General features: G+C 36.4%; 1 protein-coding gene across 4 annotated transcripts in view; it reads right to left on the reverse strand.

Moving 5' to 3' along the window:
- The window catches only part of chst15 (carbohydrate (N-acetylgalactosamine 4-sulfate 6-O) sulfotransferase 15), a 232,668-nt gene extending 211,049 nt beyond the window's left edge, over positions 1 to 21,619 (reverse strand). For all 4 annotated transcript variants that reach the window (XM_028795250.2, XM_028795249.2, XM_028795247.2 and 1 more), the window contains exon 1: positions 21,331 to 21,619. The gene's annotated coding sequence lies outside the window, so the exon portion shown is untranslated. The remainder of the gene's footprint in view (positions 1 to 21,330) is intronic.
- Positions 21,620 to 24,356: the final 2,737 nt, after the last annotated feature.

Here is a 24,356-nt window from a genome sequence, read left to right on the forward strand (position 1 = left end):
AGATGACTGCTTAACAATTTTACAGCACAGTTTTACACTTCCAAAGAAGTGCCCCTTTTTCTGGCAGCAAATAGCTGCCTGACTGAACCAATGGCCATGGGAAAGTTTTACAGATACAGTGAGTTCAGCCGCAATCTCTGCCCTTTTTTCTCTTTTTTCCATTCTGCCGTGGTACATAAAATACGTGACATCTCACAGATGAGCCTCTGTTCTGTTTGTCAGATCCAAAACACCCACATTCCTTATTCCTTGTAGCAGCATTACATGCATTGTACTTCTGGGGGACCAGGTGAGTGCTTTTTCTGTATCAGCTGTAAAACACATACAAATCCACCAGTGCAAGCCACAAAGTGGTTGAACTGAGTTGCTGGGTAAGTCAGACTACACAACTGTAACTCAACAGAGAGTATTATGATTTGAAAATATCAGACTGTATGTAGACTACTACAAAATTCCAGTATTGCCAACACTGGTTATACTGTGCATAGAAGGTAATGGGATAAACTTTGGGGAAAAAGGATGGAGGGATTCAAATGTAATACATTTGTCTACAAAGAATAAATATTTACTGTTTTTCATCCCTAGCTTACATGGTAGTTAATAACAAAAAAATGTAACTTTTTTTAATAAAACATTTAAAATGGTTTTCATTCTTTCACACTCAATGAAACAAATACAGGTAAAATCTATTTAGCCTGCAAGGTTAGATCCAAGGGCAGCATCCAAGACTTAGCAGTGCAGTGTTCTCTATAAAAGAGCATAGCTGAAGGAATGTATTAACAAAAACTACAGAGGTGAGTGCAAGCAGACTGCTTCCTAATTAAATTACTGGGCTGAAATGATACCTGTGGTTCAGTATATTCTCAGATCTAATTATATGCCTCTATGTTCATTTTCTTTACTCAATATGTGCTGACTGAGCATGCTGAAAATATAATTATGCCATCTACAATTCTGTTTAGCCTAGACACAGTCACAGGATATAGTCATCTTAATTCAGGGTATTACGAAGTAAAAAAGATTTACTGTACTGTACATAGGAATGAAAACGGAAACAGCAATCATGCATTCAGAACTTGCAGTTTGGTTTAAAGATCATTTATATATCCAGAATGTAAACAGTTATGGTTGCAATACTTTATATGTATTAACATGTCAATAACAGTCAGTGCACATCTATAAATGATGACATCAGTGAAAAAATGACATACTACACCAAGCCATATTATAGCATGCTGCTGATAATTAATGTGTCTCATCAGCGATAATGAAGTTAATTATTAAAGGTTATCTGCTGTATGTCCCGTTAGTAATGTCATCCTGATGGTAATGAATCTGTGCAGCAAAATCACCAGTGCCAGATCTACTCGATTAGAATTAAATTAAGCCTTACAAAGTGTCTGTATCACCACCCTCTATTAAATATAACTCCAGCACAGCTCTTGTGACACTATCAATTTCCCTTCGCACTCGAGTAAAACACAATATTCCTTTTTATTCAAACAAGAGCCTCTTATGGTTTTTATGAAAAGGATATAGGGAAAAACACATATACCCAAGTGAGTACTAAATGAAATTAACTGTTGCCAGACCAATACGTTCTGCATAAAACTTTATTTTAAAAAAAGGTTCAGTTAGCTTTGTTATATCATAAATGAAAGATTCAGGCGGATCTCTTCCAGCTTTGATTTTTATCATGTCAGCTTTGACTAGTACTTGCTTCAAAGTATGACACAATGCATTTGGAAGAAAAATAATATTTACTTCAGGATGCATTTACATAGCATCTCTTTTCCCTGGCCAGTGTCAACTTGGATGTCAAAATGGATTAATAAAATGTTCATATGCACCATTTTTGTATACAAAAACACAGCAAATGCTAACTAGATTACTTCACTGCAGTGTTCCACTACAACTAATAATGTCTTTAAGTTAATTCCTATTAGTCATATTCAATTTGCCAAAAGAATGAGGAGTGAAGTGTCAAAATGTACTGAATTGTATAAATAAAAACAGTCTCTTTAATGCCTACTAAATAATGCATTAATCTTTTTTGAGTGGCAGAGGGTTTGTATACAGATCAGCTACCATGTTCTGAATCAAAGCCTGAAAACAAATCTAGAAAGAGTAAACTGAAAATTACTAAGGGAGCAATCAGTTCATAATTGGGAAAAGCTGACATCTCAAAGAATATTACTTTTTAAACTTAGAAACTCTTAGTAAGTTGACACTCAAAACTCTAACAGTGACTGGCCAGGGTTGACAGCAGATGATCAAAAACAAGTTCTTCACATTGCTCAACTGAGTCTCCCCAGACACCTGAGAAAATGTCTTCCCTTTGCTTTAAACCTCAAGTTCCCTTATGTGTCAAGCACGTGAGTTTCATTATTAAGTACCATTCTTTGTTCTTTTCTCTGTAGACATTAAGTTTTTCTAACATTTTTCTGCCAATAAAGTTTTTCCTTCTTTCGTTTTCTCCCTCAATAACATTAGGCCCAAGCTAGTGTTACTGTTAAACAACCAGTGACTTCTACAAACTGATAAGGGGTCCAAAGTTAAACCCTTTTAAGTCTTTCACTCGAAAAAAGGCAAATGCTTTCTTTTTCTTTCTTTCTTTCTTTCTGATTTTTAAGAAAAAGGTATCTGATGAGCACTGTCTTCCTTTACTCTATGCGTCAAATACAAATTACTTACACAAAGCTCCAAAATATATACAAAACAAAGGAAAGAAACAAAATTAACATGAAAATAAATTTAAAACAGGTAAAAGGAAATTAAAAACAAGTAAAAAGTTACCAAACACAGCATGGAAACATGCTTAGGTAAGCCCTTGATCATGACAGGACAAACCAAAAACAACATACACACCTAGTGTACACACCACTAAATTAATGCATTGTATTTATATCATAAGATAATATAACAATATTGTATTTCATTCATTTTTTTCCAACACATTAATTGTCTATTTTCTTGTTGATTTTGCATAATGTCACACAAATCCACAGTTTGGCAATGCTGAGGTCTCAAAAATGGATACTCTGAATTACTTTTACTTTGTATTTACCATTGTTTTCCCTGCTGTTAATTATAACGGACTGTCTTAAGAATATGCTGGTTCACTTTTGGTTGATTTGTGTAATTTTGATGTTGATATTTTGGATAATATAAATTTGTCTTGTTATTTTTCATTGCTGCTGCCATATTGTTAAAGAGTCAGAAAGGGTAAAATGTGTTACTTCTGCACATTGCCACAGAAAATATGGTGGTATTCACATTATTGCTTCTATACTTTGTATCAACAAATATATGCCCCACAACAGAGCTGAGATAATGCAGCTCAAATTAAATAAAAATTAATTTAGTAATGATTTGTTATAACTTCTGGTTGGGAATTTTTTATTGACACTTTGGTTGTGGTATTAGGAAAAAGAAAAAAATATTTTTGCTTTTGCTGCAACTTCGAATAGCACTTTAGTTTAAGTGAAAGGCACTTCTTATTTACATGTTACAGACCTCTGCCTGCTGAATGAAAACAATTATTACAAACCAAAATATATGAGTTCCAGATTCACTACGAAAGATTCATGAACTTCTCTGATTAAGAGATCAGCCATCTAGCTTACTGACTTTTTGATGAAGGACATTTAAGAAACTGTTACAGTATATTAATCTTGTTACCATCACATCTAAACAGAGGTTATTTTAGGGACTTTGGGGGCCCTCCAACTCACCCTCCCCCAAGTCTAAATTAATAAGATTAACAGGAGGAATTTAATAAATATAAATCCTTTTTTTAATTTTGGTAAAAGCAGATTATATAAATAAAACACTATAATAAATACACTTGTATAGAAAATAGAAAAACAGTAATAATAAAGTAAATTTGAAAAATCTAAATAAGTGAAAAAGTACGTAAAATGCAAATAAAGTCAAGGTGCACATGGTAATAAAAATAAATACATAGCACATCATAATATTTAAAAAAAAAAGTGCAAATAAAAAATGTCTCTCGTAAAGGTATAACTAACTTTCAAAATTGACTACAGCAAATGAAGTCATGACATACTCCAGGTCAAAGACCTGTGAACATTGTGCACTTTTGCAGTTAGAGCAATGGCAGAGAGCCTCTCGCAGCACATAGTATATCTCAAATAAGATTTAATCAGCTTTAAAGATCAAAGCGTTGCACCTGAAGCAATAGTGATAGGACTACAGAGAGACTAAAGTTTGACTTCTTACACATCTGCTTCACTGTGGCTGAATTGGTTCTGCTGATTTTGTCCGAGTACTAACTACAGTAGGACTTCGAGAGACCGACTGACGCCTAATTGCTGAATTGTCTAAATGAACTGAGTCAATTCAATGTTTTCTTCCAGATATGTATTACATTACATTTAATGGAACGTTCATCACACTCTGGAAACAGAGATTGTGGGCTCCCCATTATGGAAGGTTTCTGACTGTGTAGTTGTAGTGTGTTGATGCTCTGCTTCAAGGGGTGTTCCTACAGATCTGTTGTTGTAACAAGTAACTATGTAAATGGATGTCTTCCTTGCCTGTCCTGTCACTATGCCTCTGCATCAAAATTAAGTATAAATGTAGGTTTCCCATCAATTGTCTAACTACTAATTATTCTACTACTTGAACTTGCACTGTATCCTTATTAAAATCAATGAAGCCATCTCTAGATTTAACTGTCCTGGTTCATTTTTTTATGTCTAAATTAACCATTGGTCCTGAAAATGAAAAATAGTTGTTCCATCATTTAAGACAATAGACATGTGATAACAGAAGTTAACCCAGAGACCCACAGAGGCAGAGCATTGCTTTCCATTTGTATACTTTGTACTTCTGCACCCTTCTTGTGTTCATCTCTTCCTTGTGTGTTTCTACAATTAAAGTACATTGTTGGTATGTATTATGAGTGTGGAAGGTTGCTTCAAGAGCACCCTACTATCATACAATTTATATCAAAAGTTTATACAGAAATATTATAGCTGATCTAGGGTCCATCCATCCATCCATTTTCTAACCCGCTGAATCCGAACACAGGGTCACGGGGGTCTGCTGGAGCCAATCCCAGTCAACACAGGGCACAAGGCAGGAACCAATCCCAGGCAGGGTGCCAACCCACCGCAGGACACACATAAACACACTCACACACCAAGCACACACTTGGGCCAATTTAGAATCGCCAATCCACCTAACCTGCATGTCTTTGGACTGTGGAAGGAAACCGGAGCGCCCATTTTAATAAATAACAGAATATACAGTAGTATGCAAAAAAGAAAAAACAACTTTAATGTAATTGATTTCGTGTTGTGGTACTCCATAATTATCAAGTATGATATTTATTTGTTTTTATCCAAGGTAAACAAACTGTTTATTCTTCCCACTGCTATTGAGTTTAAAACTTGTTTAGGGTATACTAGGGTATAATTATTCTTATACTAGGTTTGAAATGCCTTCCAAGATGAGCAAATTATTTTTTTTTCAATTAATTTTTGCTGATTCAAAATCAGATACAAATTAAAATTGTAATCAACATTGAAAAGTTAATACATTTTTCTGGTTTTAATGTCAGGCTTCAATAACAATCGGTTTTATAAAAGCTTTAGATACACAGCAACTTCTTCACATCAAAGCATATTAAATGGATTTTTTTATTATAAATATGGTCATTAGGAAGTACAGGCATTTTACTTAATTACCTTATTTTAAAAACAAACTCTGATAGTTGTTTGTTTATTTTTTCCAATAAAACTTTGCTTCTTGTCTAATGTTTTAACCAATTTTTCACACTAAAAACAGAGAAAGAGCACTTAATGTGGTAATGATGAACTTCAGATTAAAAAATCTTTGAGGTCCTAATTTTAGACAGTAAAAATAAATTAGGAATATACAAAGTTAGCAGGTGTAATGCATGACAAAAAATTTTTCAATAAGTAATTTTAATTTTTACATAGATGTGAAAAACACCATGAGAAAATCTGGATTTTGTAATGATAAACTATATGTTACTATTATGCATGTAGGTGATGTTCACATTGAAAGTATAAACGTCTCTCCTGTTAATGAAGCCATGTTGCTTCATTATTTAATTGTATCTACTTCTTCCAATAAATTGGTTCAGATAAGAATTAGAACCAACTTAACACACTATTATAATAACAGTACTCAGTATAAATAACACACAACAAATCACTTGAACTCATCTGTAAAACAGCCTTTAACCAAAGAAGATCCTCTTAAAACATAGATAATTCATAAGAAAATGCAATCATCAAGGTTGAATGTATCATTCACCATGATTTCATCACTCCACTTTTCCTGGTGAGAGTCACAGTTGCAACCCATAGAGCTGGAGTGACCAGGCCACAATACTCTTGGCAACTTCCTCAAGCATTTCCTGAAGGAATCACACATATTCCCAGGCCTAACACAACATATAGTATCTCCAGCATTTTCTGTCTCTTTCACTGAGTTTTCTCTCATTGGACTGTGCCTGGTACATCACTCATTAATATCAACGTAAATGACTCTTCTCAGTCTGGAGAAGCAACAGCTCAGCTCCTAAGTCATTCTGCACACTCATAAAAAAAACACATTTTATTTAGATCCATAACAGGTTTCAAAAATAAGCACAACTAGATGACAACAGATTTGTGAAATACCAATGGATTCACATTTTCATATATGTTGCATACATTAACAAAGATTAAGTCCAGGTTTTTCATGATCTGTTAGTATCCTGCTAGGTAGCCTACTATAATTATTTCTGTTTTGTACACATATTAGGAATGTTTTCAAATCCCAAAATCCCACATATAGAAGCAAAGAACCCTTCCCAGAATTAAATGACACTTTGTTAAGGAATTGTTCTACCATGAATCATCAAACCATTAAAGAACACTTATTTTTAAAAGTGTACTGCCTATTTTCTCACCCTAGCAAGGAAAGTGAGCCCAGAAACACTGCACAAGGATCAAATTTTGGCCACTTTGTACACATTTTATTTCTTTCCATTCTCATGCATACCAGAGAGTCACCTTCCAGGCTCACCTAAAGTAAGCAGTACCACCTTGGGATGAGAAGGGGTGCCGCCGCTAACAGACATGTCTTCTTCTTCTCTCACAGTCTTGAGAATCCGGCCCTTGAGGGCATTGGACCAAAAGAAGCTCCACCCCTTCCGGAAGAGCGTCGACAGTGGATGAAATCACATTCTCATGTGGATCCAGTTTCTTGCTGATTCAAGCCTAAAACCAATATTACAATATCCAACTAAGAAGTTCCTATCTTGTCCTGTACCATCATTTCACTCCACTACACCATCAATATCCACTATTCAGCTTGTGACCATAGGTGAGGATGGGGATATAGAACAACTGGTAAATCAAAATTTTCATCTGAGATCCTGCTTTTAGACTTTGGTCCAATACAACGCCTGTTAAGTGTCTGCCACTGTACTTGGAGTAGTAATCTCCATTCAAGAAAAAAGTAATTTTTTCAGAAAGTACCATAATATGCTAGTTCTCATCCTAACCACATTAAGGCCACAAACCATTGTAATGCAAACAACAGATAAAAGTTTGATTAAGCTATCTGTAAACAGAAGAGGTACAACCCTTAGATTCTAAACTGGATACCAAACCTTGGTAATCCCTTGATATACTGTTCAGAAAAATCACAATGTCCACAAGTAAAATGGTTGACTTAACACCAAATGCCATACAGCAAGGTCTTGGAACTGCATACCCTTGAAGCACCTTCTACAAGATATTATGGGAAACATAGTCATAAAACAGAACTGGCAAACCACCAGAACCCTTTAAAATATCTGTGCAAGTACAAAGATTAGGCCCATTGTTCTAAATCCACATTTTATCCCACTTGCTTCTCACCAAGTCTATTCCTTCCTCTTTCTCTTCTCATTTTCTGGACACTTTAAGCTTTGAAAAAAAAAGACATTACACTTAATGAAAGACACTAGCATCACTAAATACATATCAGATGTTAGACCTCCACTACATTCTATCATAGTTATTGACATTGTGCTGTGCCATAGTACCCGGTACCAACCATGAAAGCAATGGGTGGTCAGTTAGTCAACTATATATAGACTCTTACTTGCTTCATTTATTTTGCCACTAAAATTCACTTTAAAATTCACTTTGTGAATTTCCCCTTGGGATTAATAAAGTATCTATCTATCTATCTATCTATCTATCTATCTATCTATCTATCTATCTATCTATCTATCTATCTATCTATCTATCTATCTATCTATCTATCTATCTATCTATCTATCTATCTATCTATCTATCTACACTGTATCTCTGTAACTATGTTTTTGTACAGCACCCCTGGAGCAATTTTCAGGTTAAGGGCCTACCAGTTGCTTCTATCATTGCCATAAGCAGCTTTAGTAATCTAAAAAAATAAATAATATCCTTTTTTGGCTTTATATTATGTTTTTTTGTAAATGTGAACAATGCCACAAAAGTGGAAATGCCTTATATAAAAATAAATAGTATTGAATTGAACAGATTATTTCTCTATCTATGCTCCATCTTATTATTTCAAACTTAAATCCAATAAAATTAAGTTACAATATACTCTTATATGATGGTATTTACTCTAAAAGAGAAACAAGCATAATTCAAAATCAAACAGTTCAATTAAATTAAAATTACCTTGCAAAATACAAATCAGTGAATATCAGACATAAAGGAGCAGACTCTGTTCTTCACTTCTTCACGTCAATTTATTAGAAACCTCTCTACAGTATTTGTAATAGGTGTATTACTGTGGTTTGCTGCGGTGGCATGGTTGTTAACATCACTACCTCACAGATCTAGTGATCTAGTGCACTGGGTTTAAATTTCATGCCCATTGTCAGTATGGAGTTTGCACATTCTCCCCAGGTCTCCATGACTTTTCCTCCACGTACTCCAGTTTTCCTTCGACATCCCAATGGGATATTGGATTAGCTGTCAATTCCAAATAGTAAAGTTTATTTGTGAATCGTCTCTGCAGTGGACTAGCATGGATTTTTCAAGGCCAATTTCTGCTTTGCACCCATTGCTTCTTTGTGCGGGTTTGAAAATGTGATGTTAAGGAATAATAATACTTCTGTTATATAACTGTCAAAGCTTTTTTTTAAATTGTTCTACTTTTAGTACACTTTCCTGACTTTGAAAGGCACACAGTAGTAAGACAAAACGCCACAATGTTTTATACTGAATTCTCCTTTGCCAATTATGTTTTGAGATTCTGGAGCCATGCCGTTCTTTTTAAGAAGGTTTATTAAGCAAAAGTTCTTCAAAAACCATCCAAATTATATGTCATACATAAAAAACAAACACACTGCTACAAAAATGTTATTAATGGCCTTCAACTTAAGTACACACTTTTTCCAAATACACATTTAAAAAGTCCTTCAGCAAAAACTGGTGATACTATTCATAATAGTGACAGTTTGTGCTAGCTTTCACTTAGGCAATAAGCCAGTATGAAATGGAATCTTAAGTATATATATTGCTCTAAAGCCTGAAAGGAAAAAATATTTTTCAGAAAGATCTAAGAAATTCAATAGAAGGCCAAGTGATGCATTTTGTTATTCAGAGGTTTTGCATATCCCACACAGCAAAATTTAATTGTGTACTTGATTACTGCTTAAATATAGCATACATTGTTACTATAAATATTAAAAACACGAATTCCTCAGCCTCCCTATGTATATCTGCCATTGTCATTCTCGACAGGCAGATTACCTCCATCACTCATTTACCATTATAAGAATTGAGAGGTAGGAGTAACACAAATTGAAAAAAAAAGACTTTGTTTACTAGTCTAGTGTACCTTCATTTTTAAAAAAAAACACATTTTGCCATTCTCCAAAACAGAGCTAATTTTCATATTCACTCACCATATACCTGGTATGTCACCATCCTATCCCTTCATTGCTATAGCCTTCTTGGGCCATCTGCTCAAACTACAAATCCATTGTCCCCTGCAGCATTTTTTTGTCTAGTGTATGAAGTGCAGTGCAATTGCTTCCTCTGGGCAAATGCTGCTACAGTCAAACTCCTATTAATTTCTTGCTTACTGAAAGAAAATTAGATATTTTTTTCCTTGTGCCAGTTTCAAGCTAATATCTGTTTTTACATTTTACACTGTAGGTCTGATGCCTGGCTGAAAATGTATTTTTATTTTCATTTTGGAGCCTAAAACACATAAAAACTTGTGTGGATGAAAATGAGTCTTACTTTTGGCTGGTAGTCAAAATACAAAAATCTTATTAAAAATGCAAGCTGAAAATTAATCCACAAGTATTATTCTCACAGGTGTAACTTTCTGATAGGATGGAGTCTGGACAAGAGTCATGACAGAAGAGGGCAATTCACTCCTGGCTGCATCTTCATCTTTCTTTTTTATGTATGCCAGATTGCAAATATTCAAAAACTGCTCAGTGCAGTAGCAGCCACTAAACTCAGGTAATAAGATATAAATGTCTATTCATTTGGAGCATAGAATGAATTTCATTTATAATGTGTGAAGTTCATTTCTTCATTAAGACAAATACTGTATACTGCTCAAAAAATTAAGGGAACACTTAATCATCATAGTCTAACACGTTAGGAAACATAAGTGATTGTGAATCAACTTCACCTGCTTTGTGCAAATGAAAGAGGCAACAGGTGCCCTGGAGAGGCAATAGCAAGACAAATCCTAAAATGGGAATGGTTTTGGCAGTTGTGGCCACAGACAGTTGCTTTCTTCTTATCCTTCCTGACTGATTTCTTCCCTAGTTTTGTATTTTGCTAGGATACTTGTCACTACTGATAGCATTAGGCAGTACCAGCAACCGATTCAGGTTGCACAAGTAGCCCAGCTCCTCAAGGATGGCACATCCACACGTGCTGTCACAAGAAGGTTTGCTGTGTCTCCCAGCACAGTCTCAAGAGCATGGAGGAGATGCCAGGAGACGGGCTGTTACATGAGGAGACCTGGACAGGTCTGTAGAAGGGCATCAACCCAGAAGCAGGACTGGTATCAGCTCCTTTGTGTGAGGAGGAACAGTAGGAGCACTGCCAGAGCCCTACAAAAAGACCTCCAGCTAGCTACTTGTGTGCATGTTTCTGACTAAACTATCAGAAACATACTTCATGTATGTAGAGGGCCCAATGTCCTCTACTGGGACCTGTGCTCACAGCCAATTACTGTGCAGCTCTATTGGTATTGGCAATACCACAATTGGCAACTCTTCCATTGGCGCCCAGTTCTCTTCACAGATGACAGTAGGTTCACAATGAGCACGTGTGACAAATGCTAAAGAGTCTGGAGATACCGTGGTGAATGTTATGCAGCCAGCATCATCATCCAGCGTGACAGGGTTGGTGGTGGGTCAGTGATAGTCTGGGGAGGCATAACATGGAGGGTTGCACAGACCTCCATGTGCTAAGCTACGGTACCCTGAATGCTGTTAGGCACCGGGATGAAATCCTCAGTGCCATTGTAGAACCTTATGCTGGTGCAATGGGCCCTAGGATCTTCCTGGTGCAGGACAATGCAGCCATTGTGTATAGGCAGTTTCTGGATGACAAAGACCTTGATGCCATTGACTGGCCCACATGATTCCCAGACCTAAAACCAATTGAGAACCTCTGGGACATTATGTATCGGTGCATCCAACACTGCCAAGTAGCACCACAGATTGTCCTGGAGCTCACTGATGCCTTGATCTAGTTTTGGAAGGTAATCCCCAGGACACCATCCGCCATTTCATCAGGTGCATGCCCAGACATTGTTAGGAGAGCATACAGGTACGTGAGGGCCTTACACACTACTGAGTCAGGTTATGAGTTGTCATGATGAAATTAACACAAATTGGATCAGTCTTTGATTTTCAGAGTGAAGTTGAATCCAGTCCTTAATGGGTTGGTAATTTTGGTTTCCATTGACCGTTGTTACATCGATTTGTTCTCAACGAATTACACAGCATTAATCAGTAAAGATTTTCCACTTGAATATTTCGTTCAGTGAGATCCAATGAGTGATTTAAGTGTTCCCTTAATTTTTTTGAACAGTGTATTTATGCTAAAAGAACTGATTCGTTTTACAATTCTGGTACATTTTAAGGGGCTTGGAGAATGTAAATATTAAGTATACATCAAGCTGAAAAGATGCTGAGTAGGATGTTTATATGGGTTGTGAACAAACTAACCACCCAAAATTAAGAGTGCAATCCACTAAAGTATATAGTGGGTTAAAAGTGACCCAAAGAAAATGGCAGTGTAGCAGTCATACAGAAATACAACATTTGGAAACTTTTTTGATTTTTGTAAAGTTAGAGCCCTTTACCAAAAGCCTTCATACTTCTGACACTAAAAAAAAACTTGTAGGTTTTAGAGGGGGTGAACAAATAAACTACAATAAATGCAATGGAAAATTTGTTAAATTCAATGGTGGGTCAAAACTGATCTGAATGACAAGGCAAGAAAAATGTTTTTTTAGAAATTGTACAAATTATGGGATGTTTAACTTTTTTACTATTTGTTTATCTGGGGGAAGTATGGAAAAAGTATCTTTTTATCCTGAAAAAGTGACTGGGCATTTGGGTACTTTTACTGATTGCAAACACAAAAAATGATGTTGAAGGGATTAAGTTATACTGTTTAATGTACTCTAAGCTATATAAGGCACTAGTGAGACCTCATCTGGAGAATAAAGAGTGTCAAGATGAAACTTTTTATGTATCCCTTACTCAGTTCAGGGTAAATATACTTTCTGTCCCTGAATAAATTAAACAAAATAAATCTTCCTCATTTTCTCTTAAGTTTTTAAATATACAGTCCAGCTTTTATAAACTCAGTACACATGGTGTTGTGATTAAGCAAGTGCCAGCAACATGTGTGGCAAAAAAACATCCATAATGTTTGTCACTTCAAAATGACTTACTTGTTCTGTATAAATAAAATACATAAGAGAATGGGTTAAAAAAAACAACAAAATATCACTTAAACAATGCAAAAACAAAACCAGCATCCCAACATCCACATAAAATGAGACAATATCATTAAATGCTTTAGTACACAAAGAAGTGTGACATTATGATTTTTAAAAAGTGGCAAGGCACAGAAGCACCATTTTCCCAATAAATATGTAGTTATAAAATAAAAAATACACATGCCTGAGCAAAAGTCCTAGGTACAAATAAAAAACCTGTGAAACAAGGATTGATTAAAAATAATGGCATGTTTCTAAATATTAAATCAATAAACAGTAAAACTTTTAGCTACCTCAGCCATTAAACCTGCTTCAATTACCTGTTAAATAGTTTTATTAGAAAATTGTCTGGTAGTTTGTTTCATGCATCTCGGAAACTTGCCACAGGCAAACAGTCCTGTAGACTTTGGCTGTCTTCTTTGCTTCTGTCTCCTCTCAACGACAGTCTTGAAGACGTAGAGTTTAGAGCTCTGTGGGGGCCATACCATCGGTTGCAGAACTCCTTGTTTTTCTTTTCCTGAAGATAGCTCTTTATGGTCTTGGCCACAAGTCTGGAGTCATTTTCCTGCCATAGAATGAAGTCGGGACAAATCAGATGCTGACGTGAGAATGTATGGTGTGAGAATGACAATCCATTTCTACTTCTCAGCTTCATGGATTCCATCAATTCTGATCAGGTTACTAAATCCATTTGCACAAATTCATCCCCAAACCTACTAACAGCCTCCTCCGTGATTTACTGTTGGCTGCTTATTCTGAGCAGCTCTTCTATGGACAAACTGTCTCCTGATGAAGAGAAAAAATTTCAGTTTTCACTCATAAGTCCAAAGCACTTGCTGCCACTGCTCAGCACCCATTTACTATATTTTTGCACATAGGTGAGTTTCTTGACTCAGTTAACTTAGTTTCCACTTCAGGAATTGCTTTTTTGTACAAACTCTTCCGTGCAGACCATTTTGATTAGAATGCAGAGGGATGTACAAGGGTATCAGCTGTTTCTTTGTACTGAGAGCTGATAGTACTGACGGCCTCGTTCTAATTTAGAAGGGAAGTCAGTTTGATGTAGCTCCAATCTCTATGTACTCAGTTTCTGTGGCCGGCCACTTAGTTTCTGATCCTCAGTCTTGCAATTATTTACAAGTGCTTCAATGATGCACCTTGAAACTTGTGTCTGCTGTGAAATTCTACTTGGGAGACACTAAGCTAATGACCACCTTGTGCCCTACTGGTACACTCACTCAAGTCTTGGTGTAAAAACAGAAATTATTTGAAGGCTATGTTTTCACATCTGCCATACCCTTACCTTGCAGTCTGGTTGTCCTTCATCCAATTTGACTTTGTCTACACCCATTTCCGTATCATTAATAGTCAATTAGTTTGGTTTAAAACAACTCATTTTGTTACTAATCATTAGTTCCTGTTTGTAATGATTTAATTTTTTTTAAATTGAGATTTGGAAATCTGAAATTTACTACTACTACACTGATGTAGAAAAAATAAACATCAAAAATACATTTTACATTAAGATTCTAAGGTGCAAAAGAGTTTTGCACAGTACTATAATATGATGAAGAAATGGCTTAAACGCTGAGGTTGTTGCTGTTAAAATTCAAAGTCCTAAGAAAACATAACAAAACTTTGTCAAACTCACATAATCTAATTCAGAGTTGCACGGGGCCAGAATCTTACTGAAGTAGCATTAGATGCAATATAATAACAAGGTTTTATTTCACCATAGGGCCCACTTCTGCACTCACCTATACACACTTATTAAAGGACACTTCGGAATCGATAATTAACTTAACACACACACACTGATGAAATATACGCTAGTGCAATATATATCTAAACACATGCTGTGCTACTGCTTCACGGCTGCTTCTAAAAAAGTTCAACATAAGTGAGAAACACTTTTCAATGCATGACCCCATACACAGGAATAAATTACTTCTGCAGCATGAAAAAGCTTTCATTTATTAACATGGGAGTGGCAAAGATAAAGCAGTGAAGCAAGCAGTGAATCCATGCTACTCTGCTCCTCATGCTACTCTGCTCCTACAGACCTTTTAACCACCACCCACATTCTAATAATTTTCATGACAAAGATAAACTAAAGAAAGTACTTTGCATAGAAGACTGCTGTCCAGTGGGCTGCAACAGGCTGCTATGTGTGGCCTAAGAGTTTGGCAGCATGGACGGGTGCTGAACTTGCACTGCACTATGCAAGTGAAACCACCGACTTTTGTCTGTTAAAGAAGGGCAGCTGGAGAAGTCACAGCATTACATGTACAGTGACTGCAGGGGTGAACAGCAAAATTTGTGGGAGGACATGGTATCAGTGACAGCTCATTCTGAAATCTGCCAGTCCCATCATGGAGGAGGGTATGTATTTAGCATCTGGGAAACATTGGTACTGAAAGTCTATTTTCTGCTGTGTAATAATGAAAGCTAATACACAACAAAATGGATCCACTATCTGAACATAACATTCTGAATCTTTGCTTGTTTACAGATTTCCACACTGCACTCATAAGTACATAGCCATGTCTGCAGCAAAACAACACAGCAAAGAACATTACAAACACAGGGAAGATTGATGCTAAAAATTGTGATTTTCAAGAAAAGTGTGAATTTGACTATTTGTCAGAAATAAAGATAAGCATCACTGACTGCTTGGTGTGTGCACAGACTGGACAATTGTGCAGGAAAAGAAATATTGCAGATATACAGGTGACACTAGGGTGATCATAGTGAGAAATTTAAAGAGCCAGCTGAGTAAGCAAAAAGTGCATTTACAGCAGCAACAACTCAGAAGGAAGCTGTAAAAACCTCAGTTCTTGAAGCAGGAGAAATTGCAAGAATGAAATATCCATTCAGCTGTGGGACTGTAATTAAAAGGTGTGTAGTTAAGATTGCTGAGGCTTTTGGAAATGAGAAGATGGCAAATAACATGGAATCCATATCACTGTTGCACCAGACTGTTGCTCAATGTACAGTATCTGCAATGTCGACCAGTAAATTATAGATATGCTCTGGGATATGGTAAATTGTGCATCCTACTTTTCTCTTGCGCAGGATAAAAGTAATGATACGACTGATACTAAACAGCTAATTACTTTTGTTTATTATGTAGATCAAGATTTCAGCGCTTCAGAAATGTTGATGGAATTAGCACAATTTCACAGATTCACAGAAGGAGAAGATATATGTAATGCTATTAAGGCAACAATGTTTAAATGTATCATGCAACAATTGACTCAGTGTGGTTCACATCTAAAATGGCCAATATTAGGCAGATAGTGCCTAAGATTGCCAGCTTGATTAGAGTTGGTAACCATGCCTTGACACACAGAAAGCTCAAAAGTTTCCTTGAAGTGCTGAATGGTGCATGTTAGGATTTATGTCTGCCTACAAATCCAAGTTGGCTAAGTGCAACAAAGTGTTTGCAGAGATTTGTTACACTTAGGAAAGAAATGCATCTCTACTTACTAGAATTTAACTGTTACTCTACATTACCTGAAAGTCTGACTGATAACAGCTAAGCTTTTAAATTCTCTGATGTTAAGCTGACAAGGAAAATACCAAAATGTGAATAAACTGTATAACCATGTTTTCAAATTCAGGAACAAACTCTGACTTTTTCAAAGCAAGAATGACTTGTACTCATTTTGTGAGCTGCAGGGAGCCACTACAGGAGCTAAAAGAAAATGGCCACATTTGAAACTTTGATTAATTTGTGCCTAAAATAAAAATCTTTATTGAAAGTTTTGAAAGCCAGGTTTCAGAAGTTTAAGGTACTGGTGTCAAACTGCACACTTTTTAACAACCCTCTGAAGACAGATATTGAAGATGAAGAAGCAAAACATCACACGAAACTACGTGAGCTGAAGACAGATCAATTTCTTCTTTCATGCTGCAAAACTGGAATGCATTTCTTCAAATTGATCTCCAAAGACAGACAAGCAGCAGTAACAGATTTTGGTTTGAGATGGCTTCAGTTTTTGGCAGGACAGTCATCTAAGAAGTCACTCTCTGATATGGTCTTCATCATTTCATCATATAGGACAGTCATGTACAGTAACTTACAGTAAATTGTGCATCTTTCCACAACAGCCATCCCTGCGGATGTTGGTGAGCGTGTGGCAAAACAGCTAAATCCTCAAACATCACATTAATTGTCCCTCTGTTTGTGCATCACTTCATAACCATGTTCTCTTCACTCTCTTCATGATAGGCAGTCTTTTGGTCATTTATCCTCTATTCCCCATAATTTACACCCACTTATATCTCCCTTTTTCCAGACCCAATTCCTTAGTAGTTTCCTTTATTAGAAGAAACATTGCAAATTTCACTAATTAGTTGTTATTATTTGTTTTGTAAAGCTGTTTTAATTTATTTGATTTTTGAACCATATCACTCAGTCTGTTACTGATTGTGGACACTTCTGACTTTGTAGGAAAATTAAAAGTTGAATCTATTTCACCAGTTCAGTCTATAGTAGGCTCTATTTACTTGATTACAGATGTCTTATTTGCTCTACCATTATCTCTACAGCATGGGAGCATGTGTTCAGAGTAGATGAGCTGTAAATGTAAGCTCAAAAGTGTATCAGCATGTGTCCAGGCCAAATGTGCTGTGTCTGGGCAGATGTGCAGTGTGTCTGAATGGAAATTCTACTAGAGACATGTTTCGTAAATGGATCTTTTGAAACAAAATTGAATATAATATGCCACTTTACTGCTGCCAAAGCACACTTTATATTTTATCTGGCACTCCTTCTTGCAGAGCCCAAAAAGTACCAACGACACTGGAGAGCACTAACACTGAATATACAGTACATCATATACAGTATATCTTATTACAACAATGCCTTACTGTAAATTTTGCCTTCTTCAAATAGCCTCTCCAAGCGTCACTGGACCAATAGGATCCAACAGGCAGGTACACTGAAGCTAATGCTACACCATTTTTGTCTGGTTGTCAGGGCCCTACAGTCTTGGACCATTAAGGACACAAAAAATATGTGACTTCTGCCAACTGCCCTTTTAAAATTACTTTTACAGAAAAAGAATTTATAGCATAAATGCTTTAGGTAATCAGTTACTTATTTTTTTATTCTAGTATTTTACTCTTATTGTTAATTGTATTGTGTACTATTATTGTATCATATTGTACTATTTTACAAACTGGTATTTGTTAGCTGTGGCATGTTGATGGAAGTGTCATGGGTCTAAATCCAACATCGGATTGTTTTCCACACAGAGTCTGCATGCTCTCCTTATCTGCATGTGTTTTTATATATGGTACGCATATTCTCCATGCCTCTGTGTTTAACTATGGGCATGCATGTTCTTAGTGCCTGTATGTGTTTTACTATGGGTATGCATGTTCTCCATGTCTGCTTATGTTTTCCTTTGGGAACGTCGACTTTCCTCATACATCACAACAACATGCAGGTTACGTTAACTGATGACTCCAAATTGGCTGTGTGCATGTGTTGGCCCTGCGATGGACTAACATCCTGTCCAGGTCTTGTTCTTCCTTCAAACCTGATGCTTCTGGCATAAACCTAACGCCCTCACAGCCCTTAAATAAATTGGAAATTGTTATTTTATGTATTTAATTTATTAAGCCACTTTTGCCAATCTTTGACAAGTCCATATGTTAAATGACAATAAGAATCTTGTGAGAAAGCTTCCTTAACTCATCAGCTTAACATTCTTCAAAATATTGATTCCCCTCTGCCATTCCCTTTTGCAAAGCAGTATTGAATGTGGATATAAAAGCATCAATACATAACAAATAATAAATACAAATTAAAAAGTGTTGCATGATGCTACTGTACATCCTTTAAAGATAAACAAATATAATCACATGCTTCAGAAGTACTTTGTTGTTTTATACAGAAATTCACTTAAAATGCTGGAGTGTGGCCAGAAGGGGCCTGCTGAAGATCACAAAGTCAGGGCTGTGGACCAAATTGATGCCTTGTTATTGTAAGAATTACATGGAGACTGTATGGATATCCCACATAGTCTAAGACAGTTCACTCAATTACAATATCAAATAAAGTGCACGCCTTTTAAAAGAGCAATAAATGAAAAATATATAGACTATATAAAATGAAACGACTACCATGTCTCTAAAAAGGGCTCTTTGACAATAAACTTTTTGTGTGGAATATCATGCACTTTAGATGCTACTGCAGAACAGCTTCACTTTGAATCAAACCAGAATAGACAGCATAAACACTTAAATCAATCAGCATACTTGGAATAACAAAAAGAACAAAATTGTTGACCGTGAATAGAGCCCATTGTATTATTATGAAATTCAAATTCCAAACAGGAAACAAAATAAGTATATGGCAAGGACTGAGGTCTATATAAAGGAAGACACTTTCCTTGCAATATGGTTAGAATGTCTGATTATAAGTACCAATCACTGGGAAGTAGCCATACAAATGCACCTAAAATAGAGCAAAGCCTTAGGATGATCCATTTAATGGAGACTCAAAAGAGCAGCTGCTCAATACCAATCAGTCTCAACTGAACAATTAAACTTGGTTATTTAAATCCGAAAAAATTAGCACAACTCACCCAACACCAAGTTCATCACCACTACGGCAGCTTCCCCCCAGTGGGTCATTATCTATTTATCTCTACATTTTTTATTTGGCTCCATCACAGATTTTTTCAACAAATTTAACCTCTAATTTTATATTAATCATATGGACAGATTATTGAGATATAAGGTAAACTCCCCGAAAGCAATTGCTTTTTATGCAAGAGAAAGAAAAATACAGTAACCTTCCTAACATGAACTACAAGTGAAAGCTTAAAACCCATCTTCATTTCCAAGAGCAGATGTAGTGCTGAATCTACAAAAGTGTCGGTGTTATAACAGACAAAGGCTCATCAGACGTTTACTGGAAGACTGACTTTGACCACATAAAGGAGGATGCCCCCTACTATTCAAACTAACTGAAGCACAGAATGCTGCACTGCACAAGCAATGCAGCTTTGTCAAAACAGCAGTATTAGTATTATTAGCGTCAATACTCCCGATGCGGAAGTGATGCTCCTGTTAAAACTGTTAACAATGATTTTACTGCGATCAAGGCAACCTTCTAGGTCTGCTGGTGAATGTAAGAGTTCCATTAAATATTTCCTTTTGAATATTATTTGTTTGAATTTATATGGAAAACTGAAAAGAGTAATATAAAACATAGCACATTCAAACCCATGAGAATAAAACGTGTATGTCATTGTTCGCTTGAATTACTAAAGTCTATTGAAACGAGCAAGCGTGTCTAAAGAGACCTTATTTAAAATATAAAGTGCACACATTCGTCAGAACAGCTGGCAGTTGTTTTTTTTTTCAACAAATATTAAATATAACTTAAAGCTCAAACTCTGTGCCACTCGTAACGGAATTCCACTCTCCATTAAGCTCTCGATTTTGTACCCACTTTTTCCCAGTCCATTTCGCGTGGTTAATTTAAGATACGGCATACAAACTTTAAGTAAAGATGAGAAGATCGAACTAAATGTAACAAATAGGCAAATGTACATCTTATGGGGCACTTTAAAAACTTGTGTCATGAAGGGTTACAGCTTCTGAAGGGTGGTGCATCAGCATTCAACGCTATGTGTGAATAAACATTCTTTTCCTGGAATTCCTATGTTGAATAATTGGTTCAGACAATATTAATATTGCTACTTCTATGGTGACTTAACAGTACAATGTCATTAGTGTCTCTAAGTCTTATTTATTGGAATGTATGCTCGTATTAATGTATTTATTTAATGGGCTCCTTTATTATAGTGAGCGGAGAGACAATTTTGACTGAAACCGTACTCTTTTAAACAAGTTTCTGTATCTTATTTTCATCTCATCAACACTGCTAATGATTCGTTACAAAATGATAATAAATATTTACGTAGGAAGCATTACTTAATCAGTCACTGAAAGTTTATGATCGTCCGAGAAGAGACCTGCATGACATGACTTTCGCGTCGTGCAGAAATCTTTTCTTTTATCGCAAAGTTCGTTTTCAACGCGTTAAGGTTAACTACGAAATTACCCAGTCCTCGTCAAAATAAATATTCTGAAGTAGAAAACTGTGAGAATCCTTAACTTTTTTATCTTCATCCTGTCAGCATCTTAGTTCGCATGGGCGTAAAATAACTAAACTTGCTCCCTTACGACTCCGACTCAAACATTATTGCTTTAGATACTACTGTGGTATAAGTGAAACGTACTCTAAATATCTAATTCATAAAACGTTTCAAAAGGGATACATTTAGGGTTCCATACCTTTTTCGAAACTGACAAAACCGCTAGTGAGTTTTCCAACATAAAATGAAGACGAACAGGTTCAAGTTGCTACTGTCCCTTTCCAACGTCAGTCACTGGCACCGTCATCCTCCTTATTCCAGTTAAGTAGCAGGCTTACAGGATTGTGGAATACTGTTTGATGGCTACTTAGTAATTTTTCTATTTAACTGTCAAATGATGATACACGACAGCCCAAGTTTGTATAGCGAAGCCACTACAGGGTATCAGTGAGTGGAAGTGCTGGCTGCGCTGTCACGCTGCATGTGCTTCTGGCGATCTCCGCACTTCCCCTTAGTCTCTCTCTCTCCCTCGCTCTCCCTCGCGCTCTCTCTCTCTCTCTCTCTCTCTCTCTCTCTCTCTCTTATTTTCTCGCTCTCTCACTCTCTGCCAATCGGTCTCCCATGCTGTTTTTTAGTTCAGTATTCTCCCTTTATTTCTTTTAGTGCTCGGATCACTTAAATTTAATTATATTTTTTACATATATGCTACACATCTGTCTGATTCTATCACCATTGATTTGTTCACTTTTGTCACGAGGATTAAGTAAAAACAAGAAAGATCAGGCAATTATGCAGAAGTGCAAATTACTTTACACTATTTTAAATATTGTCTTTAACACACTACAACCCTGGCAAAATAAGTGTGGAAAATTTGAAAAAAAAAAGCATTTATACTGAATTTTATCCTAGCAGAATTTATCTCTTAGTTATTTAAATTGTAAACTAAACATAACCGTTTAAATTACTAGAATAGAGCACTAAATACTATACAGATCCATAATCAAAGTTTTTTCCTTGTTTGGTTTACCATCCAAGCAGTTTTAAATTAAAGTCTTTTTTTTCCTTCATTGTGTTGGTTGTGACCTTACCATATCTCTGCAGTAGCGTTGATCATCAAAATTCGCCAATGCGTTTTTTGCAGCAAATATGCTAAGTTCACCAGTGGCTGGTGGATATTTTCCTGGAAATTCGTTTTGAAGCCAGCTTATACAGACTTTTTCATTTGCACCCCATGATATCTTGCATGGCCAGTGTAACATCACTGAACTATAGTAGCCAATGTTAGATGGGACAGCTCTCCCCAGTATATGAAACCAATTCTAAAAGTGGGCTGAAAATTAGCAAAACACTTGCGAATATAGTCAGTCAGTCAGTCATTGTCCAACCCGCTATATCCTAACACAGGGTCACAGGGGTCTGCTGGAGCCAATCCCAGCCAGCACAGGGCGTAAGGCAGGAACAAACCCTGGGCAGTGTGCTAGCCCACCACAGGACACACACACACACCCATCACACACTAGGGACAATTTACGATCACCAATGCACCTAACCTGCATGTCTTTGGACTGTGGGAGGAAACCGGAGCACCCGGAGGAAACCCACGCAGGCACGGGGAGAACATGCAAACTCCGTGCATGGAGGACCCGGGAAGCGAACCCAGTTCTCCTTACTACCAGGCAGCAGCGCTACCACTGTGCCACTGTGTTGCCCTTGCGAATACACATAAACACAAAATGCACACAAACAAGGAAAATGGAAATGTGTTGATGCATTTGTGTCTTAAAGGTAAAGTCTTTTTTGTATAGACTTGTATGCGGCATGAATGTAATACGTAGGTCTGACCCTTCAATAGTATTACCAAGAGCTCTCTGCAGTTGCTGCAAACAGGAAGAAGTTAAGAATCCTCATGCTTTACTGTTGCTTTTATTTGGTAGCAGCAGCAGTTAATGAGTGAAAACATCAGGGAAAAATAATCAAACTGTACTTTTGGGTTTGGGAGAGATGAGTACTTGCTGTTCAAAGCCATAGCAAATTCATGCTTCCTGTTTGCAAGAAATTTTACTGTTCTATTTGATTCTATTAATTTTATCTCAAGGATGCATGGTTGCACAGTGGTTAGTTAGCACTGCAGTCTCACAGCTCAGGTCACATTTTTGGCCATAATAATTGGTCCAGTATAGTTGCCAGACATTTCCTTAGCCATCAAAAACACTTAAACTGTTATTGCACCTTTATAATCTACTCAAAACTAGTATAGTTTCTCATTCCCCATTGACTTCAGGGCATTTTGCAGAATTCAATGAAGTTCCCAAACATTTTCGAAATATTTTCCAAACTCAAGGCAAAGTGAATTCTATAGTATCTGCCAGAAGTAAGGTGCTAACCCTGAATGAGACATTACTCTGTGACAGTCACAATCATCATCATTCACCCTGGGCTTATTCAGAGTCATCATTGAACCTTATTATGGATATAATTTGTGTCATGAGGATGGTGACATTCAATATTATGATGAAAACAGGGACTTACAAAAACAAAAACAGTACTTTTATTAACCAGTTCTTATACTTAAAGGGGTCTGAACTGCTATAGATAAGTGGCCTCATGTATAAGCGGTGCATATACACAAAAATGTTGTGTACGCCCATTTTCATGCTCACTCTGAGATGAATAAAAACTAAAGTTAGTTTTAAAAGCACATACATTTTCACAGCAACCTCACACTATGCATACACACATTTCTGCTCGGTTTGGCACCCAGTGTCAAAGCAGTGTTATTGTGTCTGTGTGGTTTCCCTTTCTTTTTTAGATTCACATCCATGACGTGGGCTGTATCACATACAAATTAATTTCATATCATTTACAAATTTAAGGCACTTGATTGTAGAGAAAATCCAAGCAAAATGACACCTTTTATTTGCTAACTAAAAAGATTACAATATGCAGGCTTTCGAGGCAACTCAGGCCCCTTCTTCAGGCAAGATGTAATCATCTTGTTACATCTTGCCTGAAGAAGGGGCCTGAGTTGCCTCGAAAGCCTGCATATTGTAATCTTTTTAGTTAGCAAATAAAAGGTGTCATTTTGCTTGGTTTTTCTCTACATTCATAATGGCTAACACGGTACAACACCCTAGTACTACAGGCACTTGATTGTAATCATTCTGTAACAATGTAATAGTGCACGAAATTTCCAAAATATTCCAAATTCCATGGCTGATTTAGCAT

The sequence above is a fragment of the Erpetoichthys calabaricus genome, chromosome 2 (assembly GCF_900747795.2).
Source record: "Erpetoichthys calabaricus chromosome 2, fErpCal1.3, whole genome shotgun sequence".
NCBI lineage: Eukaryota > Metazoa > Chordata > Cladistia > Polypteriformes > Polypteridae > Erpetoichthys > Erpetoichthys calabaricus.